General features: G+C 47.9%; 1 protein-coding gene across 2 annotated transcripts in view; it reads left to right on the top strand.

The window, feature by feature from the left end:
* YPEL2 (yippee like 2) overlaps positions 1–25509 on the top strand; it is a 47284-nt gene that overhangs the window by 7180 nt on the left and 14595 nt on the right. The window contains exon 1 of one of the 2 annotated variants that reach the window (XM_082202009.1): positions 21219–21356. The exons of the other annotated variant lie outside the window; for it this stretch is intronic. The gene's annotated coding sequence lies outside the window, so the exon portion shown is untranslated. Of the gene's footprint in view, positions 1–21218; positions 21357–25509 lie in introns of those variants that run through there. 2 annotated transcript variants of the gene reach the window in all.

The raw sequence follows: 25509 nt of genomic DNA on the forward strand, positions 1-25509 counted from the left end.
GATGGGAATTATAGACCCATAATGGGGGATCTAAATTTCCCAGGATCCTCTGCGGGAAGCAGTGTCCTTCAAATAGATGTGCCCAGAGATACACACAGGTGTCACAATACATAGAGGGTAGAGTTACCACTTTCTAACTGCAACACCCCCAGCCCACCCCCTAGAACAGCCCCCTGCCTCCTGAAGTTAGGCTTGAGAACAAGTTCCTGTTTGTTTCATCGGAAGGTTTTTCCCAAGACTGGTTAGAGTCTGGGGGTGAAGAGGGGGGAGTCTGTGAGCCACATCTGGCCTGTGGGCTGGCACCTACTGGCCTCTGATTTAAATGATCCCGTGTGCAACCCCCCCCCCAAAAAAACCCCAAAATTATCATTGCAAGAAGTGAGGTGAGGGAACATCTCCTTAATGTTCAAGACCTGCCATTTCAAGATACTGCCACCTCCTCCTTGCTAATCTTCGGTAGTAGTAGTAGTAATAATAATAATTTATTATTTATACCCTGCCCATCTGGCTGGGTTTCCCCAGCCACTCTGGGCGGCTTCCAGCAGAACACTAAAATACAATAAACTCTTAAACATTAAAAGCTTCCCTGAACAGGGCTGCCTTCAGATGTCTTCTAAAAGTTTGGTAGTTATTTTTCTCTTTAACATCTGGTGGGAGGGCGTTCTACAGGGCGGGTGCCACTACCGAGAAGGCCCTCTGCCTGGTTCCCTGTAACTTAGCTTCTTGTAGCGAGGGAACTGCCAGAAGGCCCTCGGAGCTGGACCTCAGTGTCCGGGCAGAACGATGGAGGTGGAGACGCTCCTTCAGGACCGAGGACACTTAGGGCTTTAAAGGTCAGTATCAACACTTTGAATTGTGCTCGGAAATGTACTGGTAGGCCCGTGGTCACTGTTCTGAAGATTGTGGGGTGAGTGGTCTGGGCTTGTGGGAAAGATGTGCCTTGCCTCAGTCCCCCTGGTGCATTGGGGGCCTGACATGTGCTCTTGGGGGGGGGGTGTGAGCTTCCTGGCTTGCAGTCTGGACTTGCAGGCACGGGTGACATTTTTTTCCATACCCTGCATGTGATCTCTCGGGTAGCCTTGAGCTGTCCTCCGTTGGAAGCAGATTGCTGGGCTAGGTAGATTTAAAATCCTGACCTGACGCCGCCATTCTTACTTTCTTAAAAGAACAAAAGCCATGTTTGGAGAATCTCCCAGGCCTCTCTGTCTGGTTTTTGACACCCTCGCCAGCCCCACAGCCCTCACTACCATTTGCTTCACGCCCCTTGCGAGTGTCTCTGGCAGTCTGGAGTCTGTCCCTGACGTGTGATATTTAGTTATGCTCCGCCTTTTGTTTAATGGGACTCAAGGCAGCTCTATGCTTATTTCATTTATATCTCACCTTTCCTACAGTTAGCTCAAGGTGGCTTCATGGTTCTCCCCCCCCCCACCAGATTTGGTCCTCACAACAACCCTTTGAGGTAGATTTGGACTAGCTCAATGTCTCCTTCATATCTGAAGCTGGAATTTGAACCCTGGTTCTCCTAGGTCCTAGTCTGACACACTTATTACACACCAGATGTTGTCTTTCTTGCCTGAATGGCAATGTAGAATGTGGCCCCCAGAATATTAGATTGTGGCCCTCTGGCTGAAAAAGATGTCCCACCCCTGGCTGAAAGTATCTTTCCTGTTCCTTATCCAGGTGTCATGTGTGCGAATCACTGTGCTCCTGAGTCTCTGTCAAGGTGGAGGTGTGTGTGGAATGAACTTGTCTAACAACCCCAGGGCAGCACTGGAGACGGCTGGCTAGGGGCTGGGTTCCTCTTGCGTTGAGGCTGAGGCAGCAGTCTTCCTACCTGCAGATTCTGCGTCTCTCTTGGCTCCAGATTACTTTGCTCGCCGTCCCTGGCAACCCATTTAATTAATTAGCTCATCAGGCTGATGAGGATCCTGGCCCAGGGTGGGTGGCGTCAGCAGCAGAAAAGGGGTGGCAGCTGGTGGGAGGTTGACTCTGCAATCTTGTCATGTTTTGCACCCAAGACCCGGCAGCAGGGTGTCTTGCTTTGAGCCAGCGTACTGGCTAAACCACAGAGCCTAGGGCTTGCCGATCAGAAGGTCAGTGGTTCGAATCCCCACAACGGGGTGAGCTCCCGTTGCTCGGTCTCTGCTCCTGCCAACCTAGCAGTTCGAAAGCACGTCAAGTGCAAGTAGATAAATAGGTACCTCTCTGGTGGGAAGGTAAACGGCGTTTCCGTGCGCTGCTCTGTTTTGCCAGAAGTGGCTTAGTCATGCTGGCCACATGACCCGGAAAAACTGTCTGCGGAAGTGGACAAACGCTGGTTCCCTTGGCCTTGTAGACGAGTAACAAGAGCACATGCAAAGTGTTTTGTCACTTCATCCTAGCCCCATATATTTGGGGCTGGGGTTGATTGTGGGGTTTTGAGTCTCACTTGACATCCCCCCACACCAGAAGTTTTCCATTTTAGAAAGTTAACGTCTGGTGGGATCTTATTCCGCGATATGATCTTATTTCTCTTAACTCTTTCTATAAAAAGCTCAGAAAAGTTTGCATTGGGGTTGGTCAGCGTCTCCCCGCCCCCCACCACTGGAGGGTCTCCATTTCCTTGTGGGAGGTGAACTTTTTGGTAAAGGTAAAGGGACCCCTGACTCTGACTTTGGGGTTGCGGTGCTCATCTCGCTTTATTGGCCGAGGGAGCCGGTGTACAGCTTCTGGGTCATGTGGCCAGCATGACTAAGCCGCTTCTGGCGAACCAGAGCAGCGCACGGAAACGCCGCTTACCTTCCCACCGGAGCGGTACCTATTTATCTACTTGCACTTTGACGTGCTTTCAAATTGCTAGGTTGGCAGGAGCAGGGACCGAGCAACGGGAGCTCACCCCGTCATGGGGATTCGAACCGCTGACCTTATGATTGGCAAGTCCTAGGCTCTGTGGACAGCGCCACCCACGTCCCTGATCAGTATAATTTGACTTAATTCGACTTTTATGGTGGTGATTTCACTCTCCATTAAATCGCTTTCAAAGTATAATCTGCTCATGACAAACGATTCCCCCTGCCCCACGTGGTGTTAGTGTTATGGTTCTTCCCCAAACCACCACAACCACCCTTCCTCCTGGCATATCTAGGATCGGGGAGTTCCACAGGTCAGCGGCATCTATGCCAGCTGCGACTCAATGAATGATATACGACAGTGATTCTGCAGTGAGCGCAGAGATAAAAACTTGGTTGTGCTGCAGCCACGGGGGTGGGGTGGCCGGGAGAGGGAGGGAACCACCAGGCCCTGATCACTGTGATCACTTGATTTTAATCGGGATCTCTGCTGCAGAGGCTTAGTGAGCTATATGGGCTAATGAGGTTACAGTGTGGTTTACGTGTAACGCAGTCTGTCCCACTAACAGTGCATCGAAAAGTAATTTCGTCTCTTCCACCCAAGCACCTTTTTTTTTGTTCTCTCATTCAGTAGTACTGTGGGTCTCCTACCTTCCCCCTCACAACCACTGCTGTGATTTGGGAGTTGCTAATAGCTGGTAAGTGGAATCATATAACTGCAGGGACCCCCAATGGTCATCTAGTTCAACCCCCTGCAGGAAAGTTATGGATCAGAGTTGATATTCCCTTTTCTTGTTGTTTAGTCGTTTAGTCGTGTCCGACTCTTCGTGACCCCCTGGACCAGAGCACACCAAGCCCTCCTGTCTTCCGCTGCCTCCCGCAGTTTGGTCAAACTCATGCTGGTAGCTTCGAGAACACTGTCCAACCATCTCGTCCTCTGTCGTCCCCTTCTCCTTGTGCCCTCCATCTTTCCCAACATCAGGGTCTTTTCCAGGGAGTCTTCTCTTCTCATGAGGTGGCCAAAGTCTTGGAGCCTCAGCTTCAGGATCTGTCCTTCCAGTGAGCACTCAGGGCTGATTTCCTTCAGAATGGAGAGGTTGGATCTTCTTGCAGTCCATGGGACTCTCAAGAGTCTCCTCCAGCACCAGAATTCAAAAGCATCCATTCTTCGGAGATCAGCCTTCTTTATGGTCCAGCTCTCACTTCCATACATCACTACTGGGAAAACCATGGCTTTAACTATACAGACCTTTGTTGGCAGGGTGATGTCTCTGCTTTTTAAGATGCTGTCTATATTCCCTTATTCTCACAAATAAAAGATTGGGTGTGTTATCCAGTTCCTGCGCTGATCCATTCCAGACAGTAGATAAGGAATGGCAGCATTAAATGTTTCCTCCTCCCGGTCAATTAAAAAATAATCCCTGCACTTAGAAAGCTAGCATGTTGGAGAGAAGAGTTCTAGACACTGATGATTATTTCATGAATGATTGCTAAGGATGGAGTTATTCTCCTTTTTGGGGGAGAATGCACACCCAGCAGCTTGCAAAGCTTGGAATGCGCAGTAAAACAGGAACCATAAAATATAAACACTTGATACAAAATGCTTGTAAAATAGCAATGAAAGTTAAGTGGTTTTAAGGAGCACCCAGCATTAAAATCAGGGAACCGCAGGCTGGTAAATCCTAAAATCAAGCATATGTTAATAGATAGGTATTCATTCAGCAGCTGGCTGGAGACTAAAATAAAAGGGGCTTGGCGGATCTCCCTGGATAAGATAGCTCTGTGGTCTTGGTGCCAACACTAAGAAGGTCATGCCTTGGTCACCAACCTGTCTGATCTTGTGTAGGGGTACCAGGGCCTTTGATACTGATCTCAACCGGCAGACAGATTCATATTTTTATTTATTTCACAAAATGCTTACGACTGCTAAATTTGCTTAAGTGAGCTTGATGGCTGTTTTGTTGCAAGGGCTTTCAAGCGTTTGTTATCTTGGTCTCTCCTCCTGGAAGCCCCTTCTTTACTTCTGAGTATCTGTGTATCAGTAACGTAATATCAGTAATGCACAGCCTGTGACAGACCTGAATGGATTGAGCAGGTATCTGGAAAGTCCCGGTGATTGTGGGGTTCAGGTAACTGAAAGACTTAAATTTATCAGCCCTCTTAAGTTCATTATTATGCAGACAGTCTGCATAATAAGTAGCAAGGCATCCAGAATATTTTATATTGAACTTGACGCTGAACAGACTTCCTCTGTCTTTCTCTTTCCTGACAAAGTGATCTGCTTCAACTTGTGTTTTCTTTGGGGAGGGAGAATTCATGGTGCAGAACGACTCCAGAATTTAAGTCTGCACAGAGACTGGGATTTTGAGCTCTTGCCTCCCCCCCACCCCACCCAAAAAAAAATCTCCAAGCTGTTGAATTATTCTGTGTATTTTGTACATGCTCAGAGGAGTTTATGCTATGCTCTGTGCTGGGGCGCAGGGGTCAAATAAGGTGAATTATGTGGCCTCTGTGGATCATAGGAGCAAATTACCGTAGTTTAATTTGCATATGTGACTGTTCTTCCTAATGTGTTCTTTTGCCAGTCAAGGTGGAAAACCGTCTCTTTATCCCACCCCAGATCCTGCTCTGAATTCTGACAATCTTGAAAGTGCGTGGCTTACCTTGAAACCCCTTTGTCTATAGTCACCAACGATGAGAACAGTTACGTGCAAGCGAGTGGAAAGAAAGAAAAATACCCCTTTTCTGTATATTGGACGAGAGTTGGCTTTCCTTTGCCCTTTCATGAAGTCAGTCACAAATGACCCGACGGCTTGTTGTATATGGCTAGGGTACTTTTAGGAAAACAGGATAACAAGAGCTATTACCTGACAGAAAGAAATCTTACTGTAGCAGATAAGGCATGTGAGTTTTCATTGATGGATCCACCAATTAAAATTTATGTATGGAGGGGGCGAAGGATAGCTATCAAGCAAGCAGAATACGGTAACTTGTTAGGTGTGTCTGTTTCTTCAAGTAGGCAGGGTCTTAGGGGTTCCCAAAGTTTGGTCCACGGACTACCGATGGACCACAAGTTTCATTCAGCTGTTCCTCAGTGGATCTGCATTCAATATTAATATTTATTTTTTTTTAAAAAAATTGTGTTTGTATTACATCTTTTATTTCCTGTCTAGTACTACAATTTGAATTCTGTGAAATTCAGAATCATGATACTGTACAATGAAATGCAATATGTAAGAAGCAAGAAATAATACCATTTTAAAAAACGTACAGCGTCTAGCACAGGGTCTTACGATTGCTGCAACAGGCAGAAACATTACGTGGACTGTCTGTAATTTTCAAGTGGTCTGTAGAGAGGAAAGAAGCCCTAGGACCTAGAGGGATTTTCTTGAGCGAGAGTAAAGATATAATACTTTCTTTAAAAAAGTTTGTGCTTCCCATCCATCCTAAGTTTCTATAATAGACATGCTCAAGAGGATGCCACATGCATTACTTTCCCCCCGGCAGTCAGGAGGACTAGACACTTTGCAACTTGTTTTTTCCTTCTTCTTTTAACAGAGACAGGATTACTTTACCATTGACCCAGCGTTTAATACATGAAAATATGTATTTTGAATCTGATGCTCAGATTAGTCAGGGGAGAACGGCTTGTACCAATCGGCCGGCTTGCTTGAATACTGGAACCATATGATTAACCTCTGCAGACTTAACCTGTTAGGCTGCCTCCAAGGCCAGAAACCTGCTGTAAAAAAACAACAAAGCAGAATGATAGGTTCTGAGCCTGCATGTTGCCAATGCATAATATATCACGGATAATTATTGTTCTTTATATCATCATTTATTACTGGGGTGGGGGTGGGGAATGCATGCACAGCACTTCCTAGGATAAACCCTGAATATATAGCCTTTTCCTGGGATCAGGCGTTCTGCATGCCCAGCTATCCCAAACATAATTCTTGTGTTTTGTAAGTGGAAAGGAAAGGGCAGGTGTAACCTTGGCTGCCGTGTCACCAAAGCAGACAGGAAACAGGATGGTAATGATAATATTTAGCTCACCCACACCTTCCGCATGACAGTGTCCAAAGTCATTGAGCAAGCCTTAATTAGTCTCCTTTTTCCCATCCCAACTAAATTTGTGACTGCCGTTCTAGGCTCAACAAGTGGGCGATGTGTTTGTGTGTCCAAAACACCAGGACTTTGGGTGTACATTGGAGCACGATGGATCCATAGTAAAGTAATCCTGTTAGAAGAAGAAGAAGAAAAACAAGTCGCAAAGTGTCGAGTCCTCATGACTTCAGGGGGAAAAGTAATTCAGGTGGCATCCTCTTGAGCGTGAATTCAAAGACACTGAGTCAGCAGAGCTTCTTGAGAGCAAGGCTTGAAGAAAGAGGATAGAGGAGTTTCCTGGCAAGGCATCTTCCGATGTTCTACAGGTGGGAAAAGGTTGCTAGACTTGAGGATCTTTTGGTTCAGCCCATGAATTTCATCTATGTTGTTGATCAAAATATTGCACACTGCCATCCATTACGAAAAAGTGGCTTATAACATTCATACATGCCATACGCACCATAAAAACTGGGTAAAAAAATTAAAACCAGAGGTCAACTAACCTATTGCAGAAAGGTAATAATGGTCACTTAGAGAAGGATCTGAAATATTTTCCTTGTGAAGAAACCAGAGGCCTTTCTCCTGGGCATGGTCGGCCAATTGGTGTTAAAGAAGGATAGAACTTTTTTCACGTATGCAACAATAGCAGCAAGAATACTCATTGTGAAGTACTGGAAGACACAAGATTTATCTATTCGGGAAGAATGGCAGATGAAGTTGATGGACTATATGGAATTGGCGGAAACAACTGGCAGAAATCCGAGACCAGGGAGAAGAGTCGGTGGAAGAAGACTGGAAAAAGTTTAAGACTATCTATAGAAATATTGTAAAAATAATGAATGTAAGAAAAATGTTGGAATGAAGTTATATGGCTCTAGTAGAAATGTTATAAGGAATTAAGTATAAATAGATTAATAGAGTATTAAAGGGAAAAATGAGGTTAGAATTTGTTAAGATAATTATAGGATAGAAAACAGAGGAAGATGGAAAGGAATTGCTGAAACAATTAACAGAAGTGGAATACAAAAAGGGAGGTGTGAGGAGGTCGTGGAAATAAGGGAATGAAACATAAGATATTGAAATTGTTTTGTGTTTTAAATGGTTTGTGTCTTATTTTGTTATGTTCTTTTTTCTTTTCTTTTTTCTGTTTTGTTGTGTTTAAATGGTTGAAAAATTAATAAATATTATTTTTTTAAAAAAGAAATATTTTCCTTGAAGCTTGAATTCGTTTTATTCTGGATTGTTTTATTTGATGTTTTAAGGTGTTGTCAACTGCTCTGAGATATTTTTCTTTAAAATATAAAGCAGTATAGAAATGTAATTAATACTAAAGGTAAAGGTAAAGGTACCCCTGCCCGTACGGGCCAGTCGTGTCCAACTCTAGGGTTGTGTGCCCATCTCACTTAAGAGGCCGGGGGCCAGCGCTGTCCGCAGACACTTCCGGGTCACGTGGCCAGCATGACAAAGCTGCTCTGGCGAGCCAGCACCAGCACAGCACACGGAAACGCCATTTACCTTCCCGCTATAAAGCGGTACCTATTTATCTACTTGCACTTAGGGGTGCTTTCGAACTGCTAGGTGGGCAGGAGCTGGGACCGAACGACGGGAGCTCACCCCACCACGGGGATTTGAACCGCCGACCATGCGATCGGCAAGCCCTAGGCGCTGAGGTTTTACCCACAGCGCCACCCGCGTCCCTATAATTAATACTATCACTGCATAAATTTCACGGGGGGGGGAGGCACCTAGACCTTCCGTCATGGCAACTGCAACCTTGGTTTAAGGTAACATTTGGCAATTAGCCTATACAGTGGTACCTTGGTTTTTGAACATAATCCATTTCGGAAGACCGTTTGGCTTCTGAAATGTTCGAAAACCCCGAGGCGGTCTGCAAATTTACAGAGAAAGTTGAGGAAAATACAGTGGTACATCAGTGGATGCCGAGGAGTGTTCGAAAACGGAAACATTTACTTCTGGGTTTATGGCGTTCGAGTTCCAAAACATTTGTCAATGGAGTCGTTTGACAACTGAGGTACCTCTGGGTGCATGTTAGTACAGTGGTACCTTGGGTTACAGATGCTTCAGGTTACAGACTCCGCTAACCCAGAAATAGTACCTCAGGTTAAGAACTTTGCTTCAGGATGAAAACAGAAATCTGGCGGCTGCAGCGGGAGGCCCCATTAGCTAAAGTGGTACCTCAGGTTAAGAACAATTTCAGGTTAAAAACGGACCTCCAGAATGAATTAAGTTCTTAACCCGAGGTACCACTGTACACAGAACTCAGTGGTAGGCAGAGCCAGAAACACAGGGCCAACGGATTATAGTTTTGTCTCCATCCTGAGTTCTGCAGGGGCAACACTGAGATTCAGGAGGAAGAGGAAGGGGTCCAGAAGGTGCCCTGTGAACTGGTTGCTAGGCAGACAGGGACAGGCTGAAGTTGGTGGGTCCAGTGGCGTAGCGTGGGGGGTGCAGGGGGGGCCGGCCGCACCGGGCGCAACATCTGGGGGTTAGGGTTAGGGGGCGCAAATCCATGGGTTAGGGGGTGCAAATCCACGGGTTAGGAGGCGCAAATTACTTGCCTTGCCCCGGGTGCTGACAACCCACGCTACGCCACTGGGTGGGTCCTTAATGTACCAGCTTTGCCAGGTATCAAACTCATCTTTCTAAGAACAACAGAAACAGCCACCTCCTTTTCCTGGTTCTGGCAACCCAGGCTGGCGTTATTGCTGGCGATATTGCTGGCGAGCAGAAAAATAAAGCAAATCTGTGCAGGTCAGTTTCCTGGCTCCTGGGCCCCCCACCGATCAGATAATGGTTGCAGACAGATGCAGACAGATACTGGAGTTGGGATGCCAGGCTGCCAGGGCAGAGGTGGGGGAGTGAGAAACTGAGCAGGCAGGCAGGCAGGAAAATATAAAACAACCAGTGATTTGGTCTGCAGGGCGAGAAAAGAGAGAGAGGGAAAATTGCAAGCTGAACTGATTTAGAAGACAAAAGGGGATCTGTTTTCTCTTTACATTTAAATGAGGCGGGTGGGGGTGGAAGACCAGCTCAGCAGTCTCTCAGTTGGTAACATGATATGCCAAGCCTTAAACTGAATGGGCTAAATATATATCAAGCTCTCGTAGGGCAAAACATAAAATAAATTGGAAATGGATGGCAATACAGAGTTGGTTCCCTGCGTATTCACACCCCCCCCCACCGCCCAATCCTAGGAAAGGTGATGTTGTTTCACCTGTCTTTACAGGTGTCTGAAGGATGAAGGTCAATATCCTTCTATTGTTATATTTGGAGATCTGTTAAAGATCGCTGTCCTATTGTTGTTTATCTGAATCATAGGCGGCCTGGTCTATTGGACAGGCTGTTCATTGCACCACCAACCTTGGCCTCCCACCAGGGCTCTCTTATGCATATGCGGTGCCGGGGTGCAAAGATCTGTCCGCCGGCGGCGTCCCCCCCCCCCGGTGCCCTGTCCCAGGTGTGCAGGAGGGCGCAGCCAGCGGGCTGCCTCAGTGTCTCACTGGCTCGGTCGCCCCTGAACCCGCGACACAGAGCCGCCTGCAGCAGAAGAGCCTGTTGTGGCGCTCCAACCGACGGGCGGGCTCTTCCCCGGACTCTTGGCCTGGCGCCCCTGAGAGCCCGTACCCAGGTGCCCCGCACCCCTAGCGTCTATGTCCCTGCCCCCCCCCAAAAAAAACACTTGTTGGGTCTTAGTCATTGGCTCTGGCGCCACCTGCTGTTGGCCTCCTTGCCTTCTACCCTGCAAGTCCTAATAGGCACCAGGCACTGCTGCCAAGATGGTTGGGTTCCTCAGTTAAACACATGATCTACACACCTAGCTGAATTCTCTCTCTCTCTCTCTCTCACCCCAATCTGAATGGGGATAGTCTGGCTTCAGTGGCCAATGCTCTGGTAACCTTGAGTTCACCTAGTCTTCCACCTCCTTGAGGCTGTCTGTTCCACTGTCACATAGCTTGTACCATTGGGAAGCTTCTCCTGATGCTTAGTCAGAATTGGAGAACAAGTCCCTCTTCTGTGTTACAGCCCGTCAGACATTTGAATACTGCTTTGGTGCATTTATTTCAACCATCTCTTCTCTGCAGGCCCCCAGCTCTGCCTAACAGCTTCTGCCACTGCTACACTGTGGTTTGCTTAACAAACCATGAGTTGTCCCACAGACAGTCCGACAAACCATGGCTTGTTTGCCATCTTTGTAATTTGGGGAGCATCTGGGCTGCTCCAAACAAACCATGGTTAAGGAAGGGGTGGTGGGGTTCACACATAACTGCAAACCATAGTTAAAACAAGTCAGAGTTCATAAGCCAACAACAAACCCATGGTTCAGTCCCAGTGGGGCTTTTGAGAGTTGTAGGACGAAACCTCTGGATGTTGCCATGTTGGGGCAGGCTGTCTTAGGAGTAAACAAAGGAGGTCCTCTGGTTGGTGGTTGGATAACAATTTGCTTTTCATGGCTGTGAATGGATATATGCAGTGGCGTAGCGTGGGTTGTCAGCACCCGGGGCAAGGGAAATAATTTGTGCCCCCTAACCCGTGGATTTGCGCCCCCTAACCCATGGATTTGCGCCCCCTAACCCCCAGATGTTGCGCCCGGTGCGGCCAGCCCCCCCTGCACCCCCCACGCTATGCCACTGGATATATGCCACACCTCAGTGACTGCTTTTAAAACACTGTCAAGTAACTTTACAACCTTGTGTTAGACCTGTCTTTTGGTGACGTAATTTACTCGAGGTGTGTGTGTGTTTCAATATACATTGATCTAAGCTCCTGCAATTCACGTTGCCTTGTTTTTGTTTTTAAAAAGACAGGTTAATGAAGTAGTAATCAATTGTTAATCTCTACCAGATCAACAGGTTCTGAGCCTCTGTGGTTATAGACAACCTGTTCCTTGTAGCTGAAGGTTTACGGCCTACCTCAAAGAGTGACCTTCATTTAAAGAGTGGCCTCTTTAATCACTTAAGGTTGCCTTCTTTGGATAGATAACGCAGTCCAAGTTTTTATGGCCAGCATATGTTGGATCAAAGCAAAAAGAGCTTTGAGAAATGCGAACCGTCAGGTTTAAGGGAAGGGAAATGGACTTTCTGTTCAATGGTGCAGAAAAAAGGCAGGGTGCGCTTCTTCCTGGACTGATCCTTGGATTGCCACTTTGCCAGAGCAAAACCCTCCAGAGCAGCAGCAGCAACAGCAGCCCAAACTAGCAAATTGCAGCTTTTCACAACACAGGATCATCTGCTGATGGGGGCTGTTAAAGTAGGGTTGCCATATATATATTTTTAGGGAACCCCCAAATTTGTGGGGCGTTTTTCTTAGGGAAACCTGGAAAACAAGTCGCAGAGTATCTTTTTTCAGACAAACCCCAAAATCCTTTAAAAAAACCCAAACACCCCATGATTTTTCAATTGACTTGCCTAAGATCTAGGACATTGGTAGGCAACTAAGGCCCGGGGGCCGGATCTGGCCCAATTGCCTTCTAAATCTGGCCCATGGACGGTCTGGGAATCAGCGTGTTTTTACATGAGTAGAATGTGTCCTTTTATTTAAAATGCATCTCTGGGTTATTTGTGGGGCATAGGAATTCATTCATTTCCCCCCCTTCAAAATATAGCTCCCCCCCCCCAAGGTCTGAGGAGCAGTGGACTGGCCCCCTGCTGAAAAAGTTTGCTGACTCCTGATCTAGGACAAACTGCTGTCTTTTGGAAATTCCCCCATATATCACTTCCGTCAATACCAGGAAAATATGGACGTATGGCATAGAAGCAGAAACCGTTTAAAAAGGCTGCAACGCTTAACTGTACCACTACCAGATTAGGGGTTGTGTATGTTATAATACTGGAACCCAATAGGGCCATCCAAGTTGGCAGCCATCCCTACATCTTTGGGGGAGCAAATTATAATAAATACATAATAAAACATTAAACATTAAAAAGAGCAGATTATAATAAATAATAAATACATAATAAAACATTAAACATTTAAAAAACACAACTTACATATGCAGTGCTTCCTTTAGATGTATTCTAAAGGTTGTATAGTTGCTTATCTCCTTGGCTCGGGGTCACATAATTCCATACCTTTTTCTGATGAGAATAGGGACATCCTAAAGAAAACCGGGACATTCTGGGATCAAATCAGAAACCATGATGGTTTCTGTGAATCTGGGACTGTCCCTGGAAAATAGGGACGCTTGGAGGGTCTTGTTAGTACCTCCAGCCGTGGAGAAAAAAGCAATCATGGCTAGTACCCATTGATAGCCTTTCTCCTCCATGAACTTGTCCGATCCTCTTTTAAAGCTATCGAAGGTGTTGGCCATCACTGGCTCCTGCAGAAATGAGTTCCACAGTTTAGTTGTTTGTTGAGCAGTTCCTTTTGTTCGTCCTCAACCTTCAAACACGCGGCTCCATTGGATGGCCCTGTTTGGGTTCTAGTGTTTTTTGAGAGAGAGGTTCCCCCCAGAACTTGATGGATTCCCAACTCCCATCAGCCCCCAGCCACCTCTGCCCAACGATCAGGAATGTAATGCAGTTAAGCAAAAATTGGGGGGGGGGGGTCACCAGGTTGACTATTGTAGAATTAAAGGCAGCCTTGTGAAATGGATAGATGTTTATTCTGGAAAACGTCTCTGCATGCAAAGCATCTATTTTGCTCTGCTGAGGAGCGTGATTAATATAATTGCAAGGATTTCCTTTTTTTGTATTGATGAGTTCTTGGCAGAATAATGATCACTCGTTGTTATTTCTCTGTGATTTGCCAGGGGATGACTTGGGACAACAGCAGGTACATATAATATACCTTGGCGCATTGGCTTGCCTCGATGCCTTTAATTGCTACTTCCCCAAATCCTGCAAAGCCAGCCAATGGTGGAAGCTCTCTAAAGCTGGTAACCATTTTGTTACGTGGAACACCCATTGGTTTGGACATATTTTAGCGTATCTTTTTTTAAAAGCGTTTATCACGTGGGAAAGAGAGAGAAATTGCTGTTATTGGCCATAGACACTCAATGCCTCTGATGTAAGAGGCTATCCAAATCACGCCACGTCCTGGGAGGGTTGCACTGTTCTAATCACCATTTGGCTATTAGCTCATATATCTGAGTTTCTGATACTGCTAGTTGGCCCAGCTGTTGTTGAACTAGACACTGGTCCCTGCCAGGGATCAGGGATGGCGGGGATTGCATTTTGGCAGCCTCTGGAGAACTGCGAGTCAGCCACCCCTTTAAGGCTCAACCTTTGGCCAAGGGTGCCCTTCCAGGTGTTTTGGAATAATTATTATTAATAATAATAATAGTCATAATTTATTTACATCCCACCCTCCCCAGCTGAAGCCGGGCTCAGAGCGGCTAACAACAATAAAAATAACACAATTTACATAAAATCACAGTCAATTAATTGAAATACATTCTAAAATCAATTCATGCCAAAATCAATTCAGAGTCAAATTCAACCTGGTTGAATTGGCCGGGGAAGATGGGAGTTGTAGGTCAGGCTGCCGAAGGCTGCAGTCAACCTACACCTTTAGCAGTGCAAGACCTGCACACATCTCCATTTAAAAAATAATAATAATAATTTTGCCACCAATGTTTTGGAAAAGCTCTGGTCAGCACTCTGGAAGGCGAAGATGCACACACACGTTCTAGAGATGCTGTGTTCTTGCGTTGCTGACCTATCTAAGCTCCAATTAGCTGTTTGAACTTGATCGTTTGGAAGAGAAGCACTGTGGTGGGGGGGGCAGGAGAGCCAGAGAATATATTTATTCGAGCAGCTCTTGGCCGGCTGCCAAAATGTGCTCAGCAAAACATCTGTTGCTCCACATGGAGCAATGCCAGGAGGTGGCGATTATGTGGCACGATCCAGAAAAAGCAAGGGCAAATGGACATTTATTTTTATATGCATAGCGCTGTAGGCTTGGAAGGGGCCCAAGGGGGGTCATCTAGTCCAGCCCCTCTGCAAAGCAGGGGTAAGAAATAAATATCTCTCCTTTCGGAAAGGCGCTCACAACTCTCTCAGTTCTGCGGGCTTGAGGGCTGCCCTGCCCTCTGTTCTGCCACCGTGGGATGGGTGCCAATCCTGATGGTGGGTGGGGAAGCTGGTTGCAACCCAAGACTGAAACTGCTGTTTGGCGAAGCAGGGAGAGAGATCCTGCCTGGAGGGGGTGGGTGGGGAATCTGATGGATCCAGCCAACTTTTGCACACCATCTGCACCTTACATTTGAAGCAGTATTGTACCACTTTATAAACAGTCAGGTATTACTTCCCCCGCAAAAAAGAAGAGAGAATCTTGGGAACTCTAGTTTGTTAAGGGTGCTGAAAGGCATTAGGCGACACCTCGCAGAGCTACAATTTCCAGAGCCGTGTAGCAATGGGTCCCGCTTCCCAGGGAAGCTACAGTTCCCACGGTGCTTTGGAGGAAACCATGACAGTTTGAAGTGGTATGTGGCTGCTTTAAAGTTTAAAGGTAAAGGGACCCCTGACCATTAGGTCCAGTTGTGACCCAACTCTGAGATTGTGGCGCTCATCTCACTTTATTGGCCGAGGGAGCCGGCGTACATCTTCCGGGTCATGTGGCCAGCATGACTAAGCCGCTTCTGGCGAATCAGAGCAGCACACGGAAACGCCGTTTACCTTCCCGCCGGAGTGGTACCTGTTTATCTACTTGCACTTTGATGTGCTTTCGAACTGCTAGGTTGGCAGGAGCAGGGACCGAGCAACGGGAGTTCACCCCGTCGTGGGGATTCGAACCGCCGACCTTCTGATGGGCCACCCCTAGGCTCTGTGGTTTAACCCACAGTGCCACCCGTGTCCCTGTCGCTTTAAAGTGTAGATGGAGCCTAAAAGTTGCTGTGCTACCCAGGAAATGGCAGGACAGAGTCTCAAAGTGGTGCTCTCCCAAGCCCACATTCCCAACATGTTTGCAATCCTGTCTCAGGGACGTCTACGCTGGCTCTGTCATGTTCGCAGAATGGAAGATAGCAGGATCCCCAAGGACATTCTTCAGGCACCAGGCCTGTTGGTAGCCCAACTCTGCGCTACAAAAATGTCTGCAAACGTGGCATGAAGATTGGCTATATCAACCTTGCTGTGTGGGAATGGCTTTGAAAGTTGGTGTGGCGTTTGCCCTCCTAGGTGGGTCATAAGGAAAGGGTTAAATGAGTGTGAAGTGATTGGCCAGTGGGAACCCAAGGGGAGGAGTTAGAGTTAGAGTTGGAGTTGTTTGGAAGTCAGTTGGGAGTTGCAGAAGGAAGAGGGAGGATAAGTCTATGGGTTGGTCGAGTTTTGATGTGTGAGAGAGAGAGAGAGAAAGTGATAGGAGTCAGACAGTTGGGATAATCAGTTAGCAGTTATTAGGAAGGTATAGGCTGGTAAAGAAACTAAGATTAAGAAACTGACAAGAGAAATTATCTGAAACCATACACTTGTTAATGCTTATAAAATAAACTTGTTTATTGGGATTAATGTTAACAACTGTCTGGACTCCGTGTGTACCCGAGAGAAACAGGTTGGTGGCAGCGGGGAAGCAATCACAGTGGTGGCACCAGGGATCAATAGACCGTCAAACGTCCGGGAACCCTGTGTGATCGCCACAGATGAATAGTCAGTTTGTGCATCCAAAACAGTGACCAGAGGAGGAATGGCTGCTGGGAGGAGCGCAGAGAGAAGAAACACCATAGTGAATCTGCTGCAGCAGCACAACCAAACATCTTCCTCAGCCCCAACTGCAACAAAACATGTCTCTCCCATATCGGTCTCTACAGCCACAGCAGGCGCTGTAACTCCCCAGTGGTTTGTCTTGCAAGAGAGGTAGATGCCAACAACCCAGGCAAACATGGGATTGTTCAATCTCTTACCTGGTTGTGTTACGTCAGGGCTCGGCCGGTGGGACAAATGCGGACCCCAAGCTTCTCTATGTGGCCCTCTGGACTCTCACCAGCCCAGTTCTACACCTTCATTGTTTACGCCTGGCTGGAGTGTGTCTGCTCATTCTGATAATGCCCAAATATGTGACTAGCTAAAATTCACACCCGCCCACTTTTGCCTTTGGCCCCACCCACCTGTGGCATGTGGCCCTTGGAAGGTTGCCCATCACTGGGTGCGGCCCTAGAGCCAGTGGCATAGCATGGGGGGTGCAGGGGGGGCCAGCCGCACCGGGCGCAACATCTGGGGGGACACTCGCACTCGAGTGCTAAAATCCACGGGTTAGGGGGCACAAATTACTTGCCTTGCCCCGGGTGCTGACAACCCACGCTACACCACTGCCTAGAGCTGAAGAAGTTTCCCAAGTATATATCTTCAGCTTTCAAAAAGAGAAAGGTGGAGTTCTTATCGGCATCATTTCAGTTCTGGATTTCCAGTTTAAAGGATCTCTGATGAATGAAGTTGAAGTTCAGTCGCTTATTTGGCGCATGGCTGCCTGACCATGCTGAAATAGAAAAATAAAGTTTATGTGTCCCTGCAACCCCAAATAATGTGATGCTTCCTAACCTGCAACATTCTCTCCTTTCCAAAGCCCTAGCTTGGGGTGTGTGTGTGTGTGTGTGTGTAGAACATCTCCTTTGCATCTAGAACACGGGTGTCAAACACAAGGCCCGCGGGCCGAATCCGGCCCGCCAGACCTCGTCATGTGGCCCGTGTAGCTGCCAGCCCGCTTCCCCCTGCGAGGCGGCGCGCTGTGGGCGGGGCTGGGGGGCTGGAAGGCAGACGGTGGAGAAAGCGAAAGCGCTCCCTTCCCGCGCCGTTACTCGGCCGGCCTGAAAGAAAATTTCTGAGGCGGCGGCGGCCTTCGTCCAGGGTCGGGGGGCCATAGCGGGACTTTGCCCTCCCAGCGGCCTGGAGCATCTGGAGCTGGGGCGGCTGCGGGACCTGCCGAGCAGCGGCGGCGGAGTCGCCACCGCTGCTTCTTCTCCTTCTCCTTCTCCTCCTCCTTCGTCTTGCTCGCCGTTGCCGCCGCTCTCGTCTTGCTCGAGGCAGGCCTGGAGTCGGGACAACCCGGGCTTCGAGCCCGAGGAGGCGGGCGAAGCGGCCAGGGCGGCTGGCGGGAGCGTGGCAGCGGGGGCCGTGCTGCAGATGGGCGTGGTGGAGTGGGGCCGAGGAGGGGTGCCTTCGCCCTCGGAGCCCGACGCCCGGGAGGGCCCGCCGAGAGCGGGAGGCAGCGGAGGTGCAGGTGGCGCGGTGAAAAGGAGGAAGGCGGAGGGGAAGGCAGGCCAGTGGCCTTGCTCTGCTGGAGGCGCCCCGACGGCGACGCCGCGTTTCCCTCACGAGGAGACGGGCAAGGAGGTTGCTGGGTAGCCGCCGCCGCCTCGCCTGGGCCAAAGGGATGGCGCGCCGCCTGCGAGGTGAGTTGTCGCCCGGCCGGGCCCTTCTGTCGCCCTTCCCGGCTCGCATCTCTCCTGTTTCACCTAATTACTTTTATGTTACTTGCGAGTCTTCTGCTCTGAAGACAGATGCAAATAATCCGTTCAGCTCCTCTCAATCTCCTTTCCCACCTTTAGCACACCTTTGATTCCCTTGTTGGCCAAAGGCTCAGTTTATGGGGTAAAATCCTCAAATCCTCAAAAAAAAACCCTTAACAACTTCAACCCTAAAAAAAAAAGCTCAACAATTTCAATCCTAAAAAAAGCTCAACAACTTTGGTTGGCCCTCATGGCCCTTCACTTCATCAAATCTGGCCCTCCTTGAAAAAAGTTTGGGCACCCCTGATCTAGAAGGTCCAAGGTCCAATGTCAGTGTCATCTCCTGGTAGGGCTGTGAAATACCTGCTTCCTGAAAATCTGGAGTGATGCTATTGATCAGTGTCAACGATACTGAGCTTGATGGATGGATGGGGTGACTCAGCATAAGGCAGCCTCCTGTGTTTGTGGAATATATATATACTTAATGGGAAAGTAGGATACAGCTTCTGTTTCACCATAAAAAGGCACAGCAGAGTGCTGTGCGACACTGGAGTGAGTCACGATTCAGCCAGTATCTCTCACTGGGGTCCCTTGTCTCACAAATGTGTGAAAAGTGCCTCATTTCTTCAGGAGAGGGGCTGGCAAAATGAAAACTGCAGGGAGGAAGGGAGGAAGTTTGGTGGAAGAGATTTGTGGGATGTTAATTTTTTTCTTTAAGGGTTGGGATTTTAAAATTTTGCTTTAGCAAGTCTAGAGCAGGGGCAGGGAACTTTTCTGCCCTGGAGGCCAGGTCCTTCCCTGCCCACTTTTCCCTCACTGTGACCTCAGATGCGGCTGCCCTTTGTAGCCCCGACCGTCAGGACGTCAAAGAGCAGCATGGGCCTGTTTGAAAGCCTTTTTGCAAAAGGTCCAGCACTGTTTTTTAAACCTCTGGGAGTTTTGAAGAGCAGTCCAGGGCTGGGTGGAAAGCAGCTTTCAGACAGCAGTGTGCTGCGTACATCTATTCTGCAGGTAGCACAGGATCCAACCCTAAACCTGCATCCATTAGCTGATGTTGCTCCCATCAGAGCGATGCCAGCTGTGTGAAAGGTGGATATGTGTTTTGAAACAACATATTGCGGGCCTCGATTGGCCTGCAAGCCAGAGGCTGCTCCCTGCCTGCCCACCCACCCTCCCTCCTTTGAGCTCCCTGTGTCCGTGGGTGCCCTCGCACCTTGGGTACCACGCAGTGTGCATGGCCCTGGCATGGAAATTTGTGGGTGCCCAGCCCTTTCATGGGGAATTTTGTGGGTGCTCGGACACCCAGGGCCCCAGGGGGTTGACGCCTATGTCAGACCTTGTGAGATGAGTGCAGTCTAGACGTTTAAAATGCACATCAAGCAGTAGTAAGAGAGGAATTTGCTCCTGAGCATACACGGAGTGCAGAATGTCCAACAAGAAGGCATAGCTGCTCCATACTCGGAAAAGAGTTGTGTATATATGGGAAAGAGACGATTGCTCAGTGAATAGAACATATGCTTTGCCTCAAATTTCATTCCCAGCATCTCCAGTTAGAAAGAACCTGAGGTAGCTGGCAAGAGCTGCTGCCAGTCAGAGCAGACAATATTGGGCTCAATGAGCAAATGATCTGGCATAAGATTTGTAGATTCTTACAGGATAAGGTAAGGTGAGGAAGTGTTTTCAGTTCAAGGGCCACACTCCTTTCTGTTTGTGAATTCTGTGGCTTTTTCACACAGTAGGTAGGGTTGCCATATGACCAGAATTTCCCAAACATAGCTGGGATTCTGTCACCATAAACAGCGTCCAGGCGGGAATCGCTGAAACGTCCAGGGAAATCCGGGTGTATCAAAGCTCATGTCAGAAGTGTAGCTCCAACAACTTTGTTGTGTCCAGATTTTCAGTTTTTGACAGTAGGCTACACAAGCAGCTCTCGTCATCTAGACAAGCAAGAGACACTTATCAGAGTTCAAGGACACATTCCAGCTGGTCGCAATCATTCACACTTGTCAGCAAGTTTACACTTATCTACAGCTCAGTAGGGTTTGCCAACTGATCTCACACTGGCTGGCTCTTCTGCCCATAATAGCCAGCTGATTGGCCGAGAGTGGCAGGGAAAGCCTTTTCATGTGTGTGTGAGAGAGAGAATGAGAGGGAAAGGGCATGTGGGGCAGAGCAGACCTTGCCACCCAGGCAAAGGCTCCCTCCAAAAAAAACTCCTTCCCAACAAAGAGAGGGCGCAGCTTTAAACCGCTGGAGGGGGCGTTGATTTGAGGGAAGCCCCTATTTAAGGAGCAGGGAGTGGAAGTCAAACACACCCTAATCTTGAAATACTCCAGCAGCCCTCCCATCAGGAATGGAAACAGAAGGCTCTGGGCTTTAAATAGCTCGAAAAGGCCTTTTCCACCCAGCCAGAAGCTGGTCGAAGCATAAAAGAAGGGGCCGTGGGAGGCTGCAACTGGTTTTATTTATATATTTTTATGCGACCAACAATGGCTACGTGTGGGCATATTCACACCGGCTCTTTACACAGTGGGAAGTTAGATTAGGATCCGCAGGTTGGCAGCCCATTTTCTCTGGAAACTACCTTAATTCTGAGTTGGGCTCTTGGCCTATCAAGCTCAATACAGTATTGCCTACACCATGGGTAGGCAAACTAAGGCCCAGGGGCCGGATCTGGCCCAATTGCCTTCTAAATCTGGCCCACGGACGGTCTGGAAATCAGCGTGTTTTTACACGAGTAGAATGTGTGCTTTTATTTAAAATGCATCTCTGGGTTATTTGTGGAGCATAGGAATTCGTTCATATTTTCTTTTCAAAATCTAGTCCGGCCCCCACAAGGTCTGAGGAGAGTGGACTGGCCCCCTGCGGAAAAAGTTTGCTGACCCCTGGCCTACACTGACTGGCAGCAGCTCTCTAGCCGAGCAGGTCTTTGTCCACCCTGCTTGGATCTGCTGGGGCAAAGCGGAGACTCTTCCACTGAAACAGAACAATCTCCCAGTCCTCGCGATTCTGGATTAAGGGTTGGTTTCATTAGAACCCCTTTCTGATTTGGAGGCCTCCGAAGATCGCATCGCCCAGTGTGTCATGAGGGTCCCTGAGGTGGAGGTAGCAGTCTTCATCTGTGTTTGGAAACCAGACGCCATGTTGAATCAAGGTGGCGGACCAGTGAACCTTAATTGGACATTGGCACACAGGCACAAATGGATTCGGGGCTGGGTCAGGCAGGAGTCCTGGGTTGGTTGTGCCCTAGAACTCACAAAAGGCACTATCCGTATTAAAAAACACAATGTTTTTGGGTTTCCTTGGTGGTGCCGGGAACTCCCCGCTAGGAAACAAATAGACCAGATGCCCCAATGCGAGGCCCAAAAAGCGCCACCAAAACACTCCCTCCACTTCTGGGTGGACGCTGAATTCGGCCATTGTGGCTGGTAGCCCACCTGCTTGGAATCGGAGAGGCAAGCAAGCTCAGAGCATCTTGAGGGCTTCCCTCCCTTTTTTCCCCCTGCTGAAAAGCCGATCTGCTCAGTTGGCAGTTCTGCAAAGTGTTGCATTCCCTTTCTCTCTCTCTTTTTTTTAGGCTTAAAAGCGCTGAGTTTACTGTGATGGTGATGGCAGAGGGCCCTTGCTCAGCAGTTTACGAGACAAGTGAGGCGTTCGTGCCTGTCATTGCCCTCCTGGGGCAGAGCGGAACAGGGATCCGCGGTGGCTGGCTGGGGAGAAAACTTTCAGCTAGGGACATTTTGGAGCATCTGACGTTAGAATCGCAAAGTTGGCAGGGACTCCAAGGGTCATCTAGTCCAACCCCCCTCAACGCCGGCCTTACGGTAGCTGTGAGCTATTTCATTTAATGCTCCACCTTCCCAGGGAACTCTGGGAATTGTAGCTCTGTGAAGGGAGTAGGGGCCTCCTCGCCACACTCAGCACCCTTAACAAACTACAGCTCCCAGAATTCCTTGGTATGATCCCACTTTTCATGTATGGCGCATATGGGGCCTGGGGCCTTCTTATCCTGTGGGGCAATGATATCCCTTACCCTCCAACATTTCTCCGGTGAAAATAGCGATGTCCCATTCCACAATGATAATTTTACTCTTTATACAGTGGTACCTCGGGTTACATACGCTTCAGGTTACAGACTCCGCTAACCCAGAAATAGTGCTTCAGGTTAAGAACTTTGCTTCAGGATAAGAACAGAAATCGTGCTGTTGTGGCGCGGCAGCAGCAGGAGGCCCCATTAGCTAAAGTGGTGCTTCAGGTTAAGAACAGTTTCAGGTTAAGAACGGACCTCCGGAACGAATTAAGTACTTAACCCGAGGTACCACTGTACCACACAAATCTTATTGGGTTGCCCCAGCCACTCTGGGCAGCTTCCAACATATATGAAAAGATAATAAAACATTAAACATTTTTTTTAAAGAACTTCCCAATACAGGATTGCCTTCAGACAGCTCAGGGGTCGGATAACTCCATACCCTCCAACATTTCTCCAATGAAAATAGGGACATCCTAAGGAAAAGTGGGACATTCTGGGATCGAATCAGAAACTGGGATGGCTTTTCGAAATCAGGGACGTCCCTGGAAAATAGGGACACTTGGAGGGTTTGGTACCCCAGCACACAGTTTGGGGGTCTTTCTGCTTCACATTCTGTAAACACCCCAGTGGTTTCTGTGGGGGACGAAGTCTGTGGTTGAAACTTCCCTTCTGTCTAGTGAGCCAGGCGGCTGGATCGATTGGGATCTCTTCTTCTCTCCTAGTGTTTCCATCCACTGCGGTATCTCTCAAATCCCCCTGAATCCCCCTGAGTTATCAGCAGCGCTGCCTCTGCTGAGCTGGGGGTACGCCTTCATTGTGTTGAGATTTGTGGTTTGGGGTCTTTGTTATGGAGATGGTTTTCAGCAGGACAGAAATAGTTGGAGGTCACCTTTTGGGAGATCAATTCTTCTGCTTTTGGCAAGTTACTTCAGCCAGCTTAGAGAAAACTTTTTCTGCTTTCCCCCTTTCATTTTGTCTGCTGGGGAGTTTCCCCTCCAAGTTAACCAGATAATAAAGTGATTAAAAAAACAAAAACCTAAGTAATACAATAGATGGGGGAAGTGTATTTACATCAAAAAGAATGAATACCTTTTTTAGGCTGTGTTACGTCAAATATAGGTGAAATGCTTAATATGCAGAAGGATTGTTTAAACGGGCCACTTCTAAATTGGAGGAAGAACAGCTGGGGCCATAATGCAGATCAGAGATTGTCCCGCGACAATGCTATCCATGTGGTTTTTGGCTCCCAAAGATGCTCTTTTCAGAAAACTTATCTTCAGCTGCTGGAGAGAGATGATTTTCAGCAAGGACCTGGTGTGTGGACCCCAATCTCGATCGGGGCACATTCCTGACCAAATGGAGGCTGCTGCTTTTTATCTCCTCTTCAGAATAAAAACAGCCAGTTTCTGTGTATGAAAAATATTCTGTGTCATTTGGTCCTCAGTTGATCGATTGCCTGAGTTTTTAATATATTTGAAACCTCCATCAAATCACCATATGCCCAAAACTATATATCTATATCTATATGAAAATGGTGCATCGTGCTACTTGAAGGGTTTTTTTTTTAAAAAAGGTACCTGTATATATATTTTAAAGAATCAGCCTTGCCTAAATATAAGCACCATTTAAGTCAATACAAATAGTAGCCCAATAACAGCACACAATTGCTAAGTAGGTCCCGTAGAACACAGTAGGATTAACTTCCTACTTCTGAGTAAACATGCAAAGGATCTATTTCGTTCAATATTTTTTCAACTGCTACAACCCCCCCATTGCTGTCAGTATAGGGTTGTAAACTGTAAACCCATGTTGACCAGCCTTGCACCTTCTAGATGTTTGGAACTACAATTCCCATCAGCCCCAGGCAACTCTGGTGGGAGTTCTAGCCCCACAAATATATGGCAATTTATTCAATAAGTAAAAGCAGTTCCTTGACAATTACCCCATCCGTTGACAATCTATATAAGTAAAAGGACTAGAGACATGATCAGGCTTCCCCAAACTCGGCCCTCCATACTACAACTCCCATCATCCCTAGCTAACAGGACCAGTGGTCAGGGATGATGGGAATTGTAGTCCCAGAACATCTGGAGGGCTGAGTTTGGGGATGCCTGGACGTGATAATGAATATACAGTGGTACCTTGGGTTAAGTACTTAATTCGTTCCGGAGATCCGTTCTTAACCTGAAACTGTTCTTAACCTGAAGCACCACTTTAGCTAATGGGGCCTCCCACTGCCGCTGCACCGCCGCTGCACAATTTCTGTTCTCATCCTGAAGCAAAGTTCTTAACCCGAAGCAATATTTCTGTGTTAGTGGAGTCTATAACCTGAAGCGTATGTGACCTGAGGTACCACTGTATTTTGAATTGGGGGAGGGTCTGTGACCCTAAGGTAGGAACCTGTGACACCCCTCCCAATCATGGTTTCTCAACTAGGAGGGTATGCCTCTCCCTGGGGGGGGGCAGGTTCTGAAGATATGGGGAGGGGCGGGTGAGTATTTTCAAAAAACACCAGCAGCCTAAGTTAAAAAATGTGAAAGTCCCAAAATTTTGTTGCAAATAAAATAATCAGGCGAGCCATGTTTGAAGAGGCAGCGTAGGATTTTTAGCTATAAGGGGAGCTAAAAACGTTGAGAAACTCTGCCCCAGATGTTGTTGGATTCCCATCATCCCTGACCACGCTGCCTGAGGCTGGTGGGAGTTCACAAACATCTGGAAAGCTACAGGTTCCCCGCCTGCCCCGGGTAAAAGGAGATAGGCCTGTCTGGGAGGCGACCTGGGTCTCTATTGAGAACATAAGAACCAGCCTTATCCTGAATCAGACCTTTGGTCCATTTAGCCCAGTGTTGTCTGCACTGACTGGCAGCCTCTCTCCAAGGTTCCAGGCAGGCGTGCCTCCCAGCCCTACCTGGAGATGCCAGAGATTAAACCCTGCGACCTTCTGCATGCAGAGCAAGTACTCTCTCACTGAGCGGCAGGCTGCCCTTCCTCATACTTGAAATACTTAGGTGCTAAGACTACAAATCCTGCACACACTTTCCTGGGATTTCAGTCCCATTGAGCTTAACGGAGCTTATTTCTGAGTCAACATATAGATAAGATTGCACTGTAAAAACTGGCAGTTTTAGCCCCACAAATGC

Source organism: Podarcis vaucheri (genome assembly GCF_965113315.1).
Source record: "Podarcis vaucheri genome assembly, chromosome: 15".
Classification (NCBI taxonomy): domain Eukaryota; kingdom Metazoa; phylum Chordata; class Lepidosauria; order Squamata; family Lacertidae; genus Podarcis; species Podarcis vaucheri.